Here is a 10978-nt window from a genome sequence, read left to right on the forward strand (position 1 = left end):
TAACATCCCATATGAAACAACATTCCTATTTTACTAACAACATTCTTCCTTTTACTAATCAGACTGAAGTTAATTGATATTGTAAGGAGAACAGAGTGTACAGGCATATAATGCTTCTTCTTCCCTATGTGTGTAGAGAGGGAAGGGTAGATAAAACATGTCTATAACACTACTATATAATTCAGGACTTTGAGATTCCTTATAATCTCGATTCTTGGGCAGATTTAGGCCAAAACAGTGGAAGAATCCTCCAACAAGTTTAACTTTTACTTTATCCATTATGAATCAATGTGAAATATTATCCAGACACATTTGAAATACATTCCCTGTATCGACACCTTCTCTTCTCCTGTTGCAGGAGGAATGCTAGCTCCAATATATAAAATGGTGCTCTGACTGATAGAACATGCATGAAGTGGTCCTCCAATAGCTGTGGGAAACGAGCGTCTTGTAGGATATATCATTCCACATTATTTGGGTAAATTGTCATAAATTCCAGTAACTTTTTTCCTTCGCGTTATTAGTTTCTAAAAACATGATTTTCAGTATGTAATAATGTTAGTGATAGACACCATTTAATGAACACTTAATTTTGTATTTAGTATTTTATCAGGCAATCTGGTATCTCATTTTAATACTCATAGAAAATGTAGGAAATTGATATTTTCTCCTTTTTCTCTGTGTTTCTCTAGAGAAACGAGAGGCAATTGAATGTGTGTGTATATATATACACATGCATGTACACACATGTGCATGTATATACATATACATGTATATATACATGTGTACATACATATACATGTGTAGACACATGTATATACATACATACACACACACACATTCGATTGCCTCTGACCTCTCTTGAAAAACACAGAATGACTAGCTGGAGCCTGGTCATAAGTCAATGAGAAAAAAAAAGGGAGAATATATTTCTACATTCTTCTATTCATAGGGAAAGATATTCTGTAAGTGCCATGAAGATAATTGGATGGTCATCTGGAAAGAAAAAATGCTGAAATTATACCTTAACTCTTAAATATAAGTCGATTCCAAATTTGCACATTGACAAAATAAATACATTTAAATGTGAAATTACTGTTATTAGAAGAACTCGTAGCAGAATTTCTTCTAATTATCTAGTAAACAGGAATGTGTTTCTAAGTATGACCCAAATGCCTAAGGCCATAATAGAAAAAAATGATAAAATAGTTTTAAAACTCTGCATCTCAAAACTTATTTTAATCAAAGTTTGAAAACAAAAGATAAAGTAGAAGAATTTGCAACTCCTAACAGAGACACAGGCAAATGATCTTAGCATATACAGAGCTGTTAAAAATCAACAAAAACGCTCTCTTTCCGGACCTGGCAGAGAAGGAGGCGCCATCATGGGAGTGGACATTCGCCACAACAAGGACCGAAAGGTTCGGCGCAAGGAGTCCAAGAGCCAGGATATCTACCTGAGGCTGTTGGTGAAGTTGTATAGGTTTCTGGCCAGATGAACCAATTCCACATTCAACCAGGTTGTGCTGAAGAGGTTGTTTATGAGTCGCACCAACCGGCCACCTCTGTCCCTTTCCCGGATGATCCGGAAGATGAAGCTTCCTGGCCGGGAAAACAAAACGGCCGTGGTTGTGGGGACCATAACGGACGACGTGCGGGTTCAGGAGGTGCCCAAACTAAAGGTATGTGCACTGAGCGTAACCAGCCGGGCCCGCAGCCGCATCCTCAGGGCAGGAGGCAAGATCCTCACTTTCCACCAGCTGGCCCTGGACTCCCCCAAGGGCTGCGGCACTGTCCTGCTCTCCGGTCCTCGCAAGGGCGGAGAGGTGTACCGGCATTTCGGCAAGGCCCCAGGAACCCCGCACAGCCACACCAAACCCTACGTCCGCTCCAAGGGCCGGAAATTCGAGCGTGCCAGAGGCCTACGGGCCAGCCCAGGCTACAAAAACTAATCTTGGGCCGGGCGCGGTGGCTCAAGCCTGTAATCCCAGCACTTTGGGAGGCCGAGACGGGTGGATCACGAGGTCAGGAGATCGAGACCATCCTGGCTAACACGGTGAAACCCCATCTCTACTAAAAAAAAAAAAAAAATACAAAAAACTAGCCAGGCGAGGTGGCGGGCGCTTGTAGTCCCAGCTACTTGGGAGGCTGAGGCAGGAGAATGGCGTAAACCCGGGAGGCGGAGCTTGCAGTGAGCTGAGATCCGGCCACTGCACTCCAGCCCGGGCAACAGAGCGAGACTCCGTCTCAAAAAAAAAAAAAAAAAAAAAAAAAAAAAAAAAAAAAACTAACCTTGGATCCTACCCTGTTATTAAAAAGATTCTGAATGCTGGAAAAAAAAAAAAAAATCAACAAAAACAATGCCAATGCTAGTAAGGATACGAAGCAACAGAAACTCTCTTTCACTGTTTGTGGAAACGTGAAATGGGATATTCATATTTGAAGAGAGACTGGCAGTTTCTAGAAAGGAAAACAGGCTTATTACATGATCAAGTAATTGTGTTTCTTGGTATTTACCCACATAATTTGGAAACATGTACACACAAAAACCTGCATTTGTATTAAAAATGGTAGCAATCAAGATATTCTTCAGTAGGTGAGTGGATAACCAAACTGAGGTACATTCATACACTGAAATATTATTCAGTAATTTTAAAAAATGAGCTATCATTGCTGATATTATTCTGTAATCTTAAAAAATGAGCTATCATCTACAAAAAGACAAGAAGGAAACTTAAATGCATATACGTAAGTGAAAGAAGAAAGTCTAAAAAAGTTTTAGACTATAGGATTCCAACTGTATGATCTTCTGCAAAAGGCAAAACTATGAAGGCAAGGAAAGATCAATGGTTGCTAGGATATCAGTTAGGAGAGATGTATGAATAGGTGGAGCACAGGGAATCTGCAGGACATGGAAACAATTATGTATGATAACTGCTCTGAAAGAATAAATTTAGATTTCTACTTTCCTTTATCCCATTTTCTCAATTACTCTCAATATACCATTCCTTCTAGTTCATTGGACCATCAGTCTGTTGACCTCTTCATTCTTTCCCTTTCATTAAGACACTGATGTTCAGTAAAAACATAATAAAATAAGATTATTCTGTAGGATATTTTGGTAGATACCTTTATCACCTTAAGGAAATTGTTATTATTTTTAACTTTCAAGGTACATGCAATAATTTAATAATTCATATAATTTTTAAAGATAAAATTAGTATAATCAGGATATTCACTGTTACTATTGTCTCTTTGTTATGGTAGAAATATTCAAATTATTCCCATCTATCTATTTTGAGATATAAAATAGATTATTGGAGAAAATTGTCAGTCTACTGAGATATTAAACACTAGGTCTAATTCTTCTATCAAACTGTATATCTGTACCTATTAACAAATTCCTCTTTACCCTCTTCTTTCCCCTACCCTTCCCAGAGGAAGTTTTTGTCTATTCATAATTTGCAAGTTTTCTTCATCATGAATGGATGCATTTTTATCAAAAGATTTTTGTATTTCTTTTGAGATGAAAGTGTAAGTTGAAGAATTTTTACTGGTTTATACTGGTGATACAGTGAATAACACTATTAATTGTTCCATGTTAAGCCATCCATTCATGTTAAAAAAGAAACAAGCAAACAAACAAACAAAACCTTATCAGAAAACTAGAAATAGAAGGGAACTTCCTCAATATACATCTACAAAATCCACAGCTAGCTGCATATTTAATTATGAGAGATGAAAAATGTTTTCTCTTTAGACTGAGAACAAGATATGATGCCTGCTTTCACCACCTCTTTTATATTTATTTATTTATTTATTTTACTTTTTTTATTTTATTAAACTTTAAGTTCTAGGGTACATGGGCACAACGTGCAGGTTTGTTACATAGGCATACATGTGCCATGTTGGTTTACTGCATCCATTAACTCGTCATTTACATTAGGTATTTCTCTTAATGCCATCCCTCCCCACCTCCCCACCCCACGACAGGTCCCGGTGTGTGATGTTCCCCACCCTGTGTCCAACTGATCTCATTGTTCAATTCCCACCTATGAGTGAGAACATGCGGTGTTTGGTTTTATGTCCTTGTGATAGTTTGCTCAGAATGATGGTTTCCAGCTTCATCCATGTTCCTACCAAAGGACATGAACTCATCCTTTTTTATGGCTGCATAGTATTCCATGGTGTATGTGTGCCACATTTTCTTTATCCAGACTGTCATTGATGGACATTTGGGTTGGTTCCAAGTCTTTGCTATTGTGAATAGTGCCACAATAAACATACGTGTGCATGTGTCTTTATAGTAGCATGATTTATAATCCTTTGGGTATATACCCAGAAATGGGATCACTGGGTCAAATGGTATTTCTAGTTCTAGATCCTTGAGGAATTGCCACACTGTCTTGCACAATGGTTGAACTTGTTTACACTCCCACCAACAGTGTAAAAGTGTTACTTTTTCTCCACATCCTCTCCAGCACCTGTTTCCTGACTTTTTAATGATTGCCATTCTAACTGGTGTGAGATGGTATCTCATTGTGGTTTTGATTTGCATTTCTCTGATGACCAGTGATGATGAGCATTTTTTCATGTGTCTGTTGGCTGCATAAATGTCTTCTTTTGAGAAGTGTCTGTTTATATTCTTTGCCCATTTTTTGATGGGGTTGTTTATTTTTTTCTTGTAAATGTGTTTAAGTTCTTTGTAGATTCTGGATATTAGCCCTTTGTCAGAGGAGTAGATTGCAAAAAAATGTTCTCCCATTCTGTAGGTTGCCTGTTCACTCGGATGGCAGTTTCTTTTGCTTTGCAGAAGCTCTTTAGTTTAATTAGATCCCATTTGTCTATTTTGGCTTTTGTTGCCATTGCTTTTGGTGTTTTAGTCATGAAGTCCTTGCCAATGCCTATGTCCTGAATGGTATTGCCTAGGTTTTCTTCTAGGGTTTTTATGGTTTTAGGTCCAACATTTAAGTCTTTCATCCATCTTGAATTATTTTTTGTCTAAGGTGTAAGGAAGGCATCCAGTTTCAGCTTTCTACATATGGCTACCCAGTTTTCCCAGTACCATTTATTAAATGAGGAATCTTTCCCCATTGCTTGTGTGTGTCAGGTTTGTCAAAGATCAGATGGTGGTAGATGTGTGGTATTATTTCTGAGGCCTCTGTTCTGTTCCATTGGTCTATATCTCTGTTTTGGAACCAGTACTATGCTGTTTTGGTTACTACAGTCTTGTAGTACGGTTTGAAGTTAGGCAACTTGATGCCTCCAGCTTTATTCTTTTTGCTTAGGATTGTCTTGGCAATGCAGGCTCTTTTTTGGTTCCACATGAACGTTAAAGTAATTTTTTCCAATTCTGTGAAGAAAGTCATTGGTAGCTTGATGGGGATGGCATTGAATCTATAAATTATTTTGGGCAGTAAGGCCATTTTCACGATATTGATTCTTCCTATCCATGAGCATGGAATGTTTTTCCATTTGTTTGTGTCTTCTCTTATTTCCTTGAACTGTGGTTTGTAGTTCTCCTTGAAGAGGTCCTTCATATCCTTGTAAGTTGGATTGCTAGGTATTTTATTCTCTTTGAAGCAATTGTGAATGAGAGTTCACTCATGATTTGGCTCTCTGTTTGTCTGTTATTGGTGTATAAGAATGCTTGTGATTTTTGCACATTGATTTTGTATCCTGAGACTTTGCTAAAGTTGCTTATCAACTTAAGGAGAAGTGCTGAGACGATGGGGTTTTCTAAATATACAAACATGTCATCTGCAAACAGAGACAATTTGACTTCCTTTTTTCCTTTATTTCTTCCTCTTGCCTGATTGTCCTGGCCAGAACTTCCAACACTATGTTGAATAGGAGTGGTGAGAGAGGGCATCCCTGAGAGAAAAGCATCACTTTTCAAAGGGAATGCTTCCAGTTTTTGCCCTTTCAGTGTGATATTGGTTGTGGGTTTGTCATAAATGGCTCTTATTATTTTGAGATATGTTCCATCATTACCTAGTTTATTGAGAGTTTTTAGCATGAAGGGCTGTTGAATTTTGTCAAAGGCCTTTTCTGCATCTGTTGAGATAATCATGTGGGTTTTGTCATTGGATCTTTTTATGTGATGGATTTTGTTTATTGATTTGCATATGTTAAATCAGCCTTGCATCCCAGGGATGAAGCCAACTTGAGCATGGTGGATAAGCTTTTTGATGTGCTGCTGGATTCAGTTTGCCAGTATTTTATTGAGGATTTTCACATCGATGTTCATCAGGGAGATTGGCCTAAAATTCTCTTTTTTTGTTGTGTCTCTGCCATACCTTGGTATGAGGATGATGCTGGCCTCATAAAATTAGTTAGGGAGGATTCCCTCCTTTTCTATTGATTGGAATAGTTTCAGAAGGAATGGTACCAGCTCCTCTTTGTACCTCTGGTAGAATTTGGCTGTGAATCCGTCCGGTCCCGTACTTTTTTTGTTTGGTAGGCTATTAATTATTGCCTCCATTTCAGAGCCTGTTACTGGTCTATTCAGAGATTCAACTTCTTCCTGGTTTAGTCTTGAGAGAGTCCATGTGTCCAGGAATTTATCTATTCTAGATTTTCTGGTTTATTTGTGTAGAGGTGTTTATATTCTTTGATGGTGGTTTGTCTTTCTGTGCGATCAGTGGTAATATCCCTTTTATCATTTTTTATTGCATCTATTTGATTCTTCTCTACTAGTTGGAAGAGTTTAAATACTTTGAATAATCTGTTGTATTTGTATTTCTAAAGAAAAAAGAATCTTTTGCTTAATTTAACAACAATAACAATTTAATAAACAATATAATACAAATCATTCCCAGAAACAAAATTTATTTTTAACATGAACATAAAATGATATGTTAATTCTGAGAAATTATTAATACAACCTTTAAAATATAGGGGCCTGGAGTGAATTCCTAGAGTTAGCTAAATATTTTGTTTTCTGTTTACCTAGTACAACAACCTAATTGGATGGTTAATCATCACTGGACTCATAAAAAAATACTAACTCTTTAAAAAGAGATTTTTAACAACAGAAAATGGATAGACTTGTTGCAGTTGCTGTAGGTTCTAAATCCAGGTAGGAACTATCGAGATTCTCTAATATCAGCATGTCTAAATCCAGGCAAGAACCACTGAGATTCTGTGGTATCAACATTTCTTTTATATGCAAAATATTTACAAATTTCAGATAAAAATGTTTTGATGGTCATGATAAATATATATTTTGTGTTCTGTGTTTTCTACACACTTGTGTTCTGAGCCCTTAGTACTTTATCCTAAGATCTAGAAGACAGGTGTAGAATAGTTTTCTAGAAGACTAGGGGAAATATAGAGAAGAGTTATCAGTTATCACTATACACATATATTCTCCAGTGGTACAGCAGGGTGGGGGAAATTATTTCCAGTGGGGTAACTGAGAAAATATCAAAATGATATTATTTGTAATAAGCATCTCTTATGACCTAGAGATGAGCGAGGACATTCCAGCTTGAGAAAAATCATACAGGAGGGCAGAGAACTTTTTTCTGCAGGTACTTATGGGTGAATTGAGAAATTGACTAAAAACAAGGACTGGGTTTGGCTTGTGAAGACACTCAAACAGGAAGTTTTTTTAAGGCTGAATAATATTTTATTGTGTGTATGTGTGTGTGTGTTGTCTCTATATATACACACCATGTATATTAAATATATATATATATATTCAGACACATATATATAATGTTTTCTTTATTCATTCATCAATGGCCATTTGGGTTTCTTCTACATCTTGCCTATTGGAAATAATGCTGCAATTAACTAGAATGTGCAAATAAATATCTCTTCAAGATCTCATTTTGAATTATTTTGAATATAACTCAGAAGAAGGATTAATGGTGCATATGATAATTCTGTTTTTTACATTTTGTTGTTTTGGGATTTTTAAGTTTTATGTAGTCCCATTTGTGTATTTTTTATTTCACTGCCTGTGTTTTTGGTATCATATTTTAAAAATTATTGAGGGGCGGAGCAAGATGGCTGAATAGGAACAGCTTCAGTCTCCATCTCCCAGCGCGAGCGACACAGAAGACCGGTGATTTCTGCATTTTCAACTGAGGTACTGGGGTCATCTCACTCGGGAGTGCCGGACAATTGGTGCTGGTCAGCTGCTGCAGCCCGACCAGCGAGAGCTGAAGCAGGGCGAGGCATCGCCTCACCTGGGAAGCGCGAGGGGGAAGGGAGTCCCTTTTCCTAGCCAGGGGAACTGAGACACACAACACCTGGAAAATCGGGTAACTCCCACCCCAATACTGTGCTGTAACACTGGCACACCGGAGATTATATCCCACACCTGGCCGGGAGGGTCCCACGCCCACGGAGCCTCTCTCCTTGCTAACACAGCAGTCTGCGGCAATCTAACCGCAAGGCAGCAGCGAGGCTGGGGGAGGGGCGCCCGCCATCGCTGAGGCTTAAGTAGGTAAATAAAGCCGCTGGGAAGCTCGAACTGGGTGGAGCTCACAGCAGCTCAAGGAAACCTGCCTGTCTCTGTAGACTGCGCCTCTGGGGACAGGGCTCAGCTAAAGGAGCAGAAGCCTGTGAAACGCCAACGACTCTGTCTGACAGCTTTGAAGAGAGCAGTGGATCTCCCAACACGGAGGTTGAGATCTGAGAAGGGGCAGTCTGCCTGCTCAAGTGTGTCACTGACCCCTGAGTAGCCTAACTGGGAGACATCCCCCACTAGGGGCAGTCTGACACCCCACACCTCACAGGGTGGAGTACACCCCTGAGAGGAAGCTTCCAAAGCAAGAATCAGACAGGTGCACTCGCTGTTCAGCAATATTCTATCTTCTGCAACCTCTGCTGCTGATACCCAGGCAAACAGGGTCTAGAGTGGACCTCAAGCAATCTCCAACAGACCTATAGCTGAGGGTCCTGACAGTCAGAAGGAAAACTATCAAACAGGAAGGACACCTATATCAAAACCCCATCAGTACGTCACCATCATCAAAGACCAGTGACAGATAAAACCACAAAGATGGGGAAAAAGCAGGGCAGAAAAGCTGGAAATTCAAAAAATAAGAGCGCATCTCCTCCTGCAAAGGAGCACAGCCCATCGCCAGCAACAGATCAAAGCTGGTCAGAGAATGATTTTGATGAGATGAGAGAAGAAGGCTTCAGTCCATCAAACCTCTCAGAGCTAAAGGAGGAATTACGTACCCAGCGCAAAGAAACTAAAAATCTTGAAAAAAAAGTGGAAGAATTGACAGCTAGACTAATTAATGCAGAGAAGGTCATAAACGAAATGACAGAGATGAAAACCATGACACGAGAAATACGTGACAAATGCACAAGCTTCAGTAACCGACTCGATCAACTGGAAGAAAGAGTATCAGCGATTGAGGATCAAATGAATGAAATGAAGCGAGAAGAGAAACCAAAAGAAAAAAGAAGAAAAAGAAATGAACAAAGCCTGCAAGAAGTATGGGATTATGTAAAAAGACCAAATCTACGTCTGATTGGGGTGCCTGAAAGTGAGGGGGAAAATGGAACCAAATTGGAAAACACTCTACAGGATATCATCCAGGAGAACTTCCCCAACCTAGCAGGGCAGGCCAACATTCAAATTCAGGAAATACAGAGAACGCCACAAAGATACTCCTCCAGAAGGGCAACTCCAAGACACATAATTGCCAGATTCACCAAAGTTGAAATGAAGGAAAAAATCTTAAGGGCAGCCAGAGAGAAAGGTTGGGTTACCCACAAAGGGAAGCCCATCAGACTGACAGCAGATCTCTCGGCAGAAACTCTACAAGCCAGAAGAGAGTGGGGGCCAATATTCAAGGTTCTTAAAGAAAAGAATTTTAAACCCAGAATTTCATATCCAGCCAAACTAAGTTTCATAAGTGAAGGAGAAATAAAATTCTTTACAGATAAGCAAATGCTTAGAGATTTTGTCACCACCAGGCCTGCCTTACAAGAGACCCTGAAGGAAGCCCTAAACATGGAAAGGAACAACCGGTACCAGCCATTGCAAAAACATGCCAAAATGTAAAGACCATCGAGCCTAGGAAGAAACTGCATCAACTAATGAGCAAAATAACCAGTTAATATCATAATGGCAGGATCAAGATCACACATAACAATATTAACCTTAAATGTAAATGGACTAAATGCTCCAATTAAAAGACACAGACTGGCAAACTGGATAAAGAGTCAAGACCCATCAGTCTGCTGTCTTCAGGAGACCCATCTCACATGCAGAGACATACATAGGCTCAAAATAAAAGGATGGAGGAAGATCTACCAAGCAAATGGAGAACAAAAAAAAAGCAGGGGTTGCAATCCTAGTCTCTGATAAAACAGACTTTAAACCATCAAAGATCAAAAGAGACAAAGAAGGCCATTACATAATGGTAAAGGGATCAATCCAACAGGAAGAGCTAACTATCCTAAATATATATGCACCTAATACAGGAGCACCCAGATTCATAAAGCAAGTCCTTAGAGACTTACAAAGAGACTTAGACTCCCATACAATAATAATGGGAGACTTCAACACTCCACTGTCAACATTAGACAGATCAATGAGACAGAAACTTAACAAAGATATCCAGGAATTGAACTCATCTCTGCACCAAGCGGACCTAATAGACATCTATAGAACTCTCCACCCCAAGTCAACAGAATATACATTCTTCGCAGCACCACATCACACTTATTCCAAAATTGACCACATAATTGGAAGTAAAGCACTCCTCAGCAAATGTAAAAGAACAGAAATTATAACAAACTGTCTCTCTGACCACAGTGCAATCAAACTAGAACTCAGGACTAAGAAACTCAATCAAAACCGCTCAACTACATGGAAACTGAACAACCTGCTCCTGAATGACTACTGGGTACATAACGAAATGAAAGCAGAAATAAAGATGTTCTTTGAATCCAATGAGAACAAAGATACAACATACCAGAATCTCTGGGACACATTTAAAGCAGT

The 10978-nt window shown here is 39.0% G+C and overlaps 1 pseudogene; it reads left to right on the forward strand.

The window, feature by feature from the left end:
- Positions 1-1365: 1365 nt before the first annotated feature.
- On the forward strand, positions 1366-1953 carry LOC113222563 (annotated as a pseudogene).
- Positions 1954-10978: the final 9025 nt, after the last annotated feature.

This window comes from Piliocolobus tephrosceles, chromosome 10 (assembly GCF_002776525.5).
Source record: "Piliocolobus tephrosceles isolate RC106 chromosome 10, ASM277652v3, whole genome shotgun sequence".
In the NCBI taxonomy this organism is placed as follows: Eukaryota; Metazoa; Chordata; class Mammalia; order Primates; family Cercopithecidae; genus Piliocolobus; species Piliocolobus tephrosceles.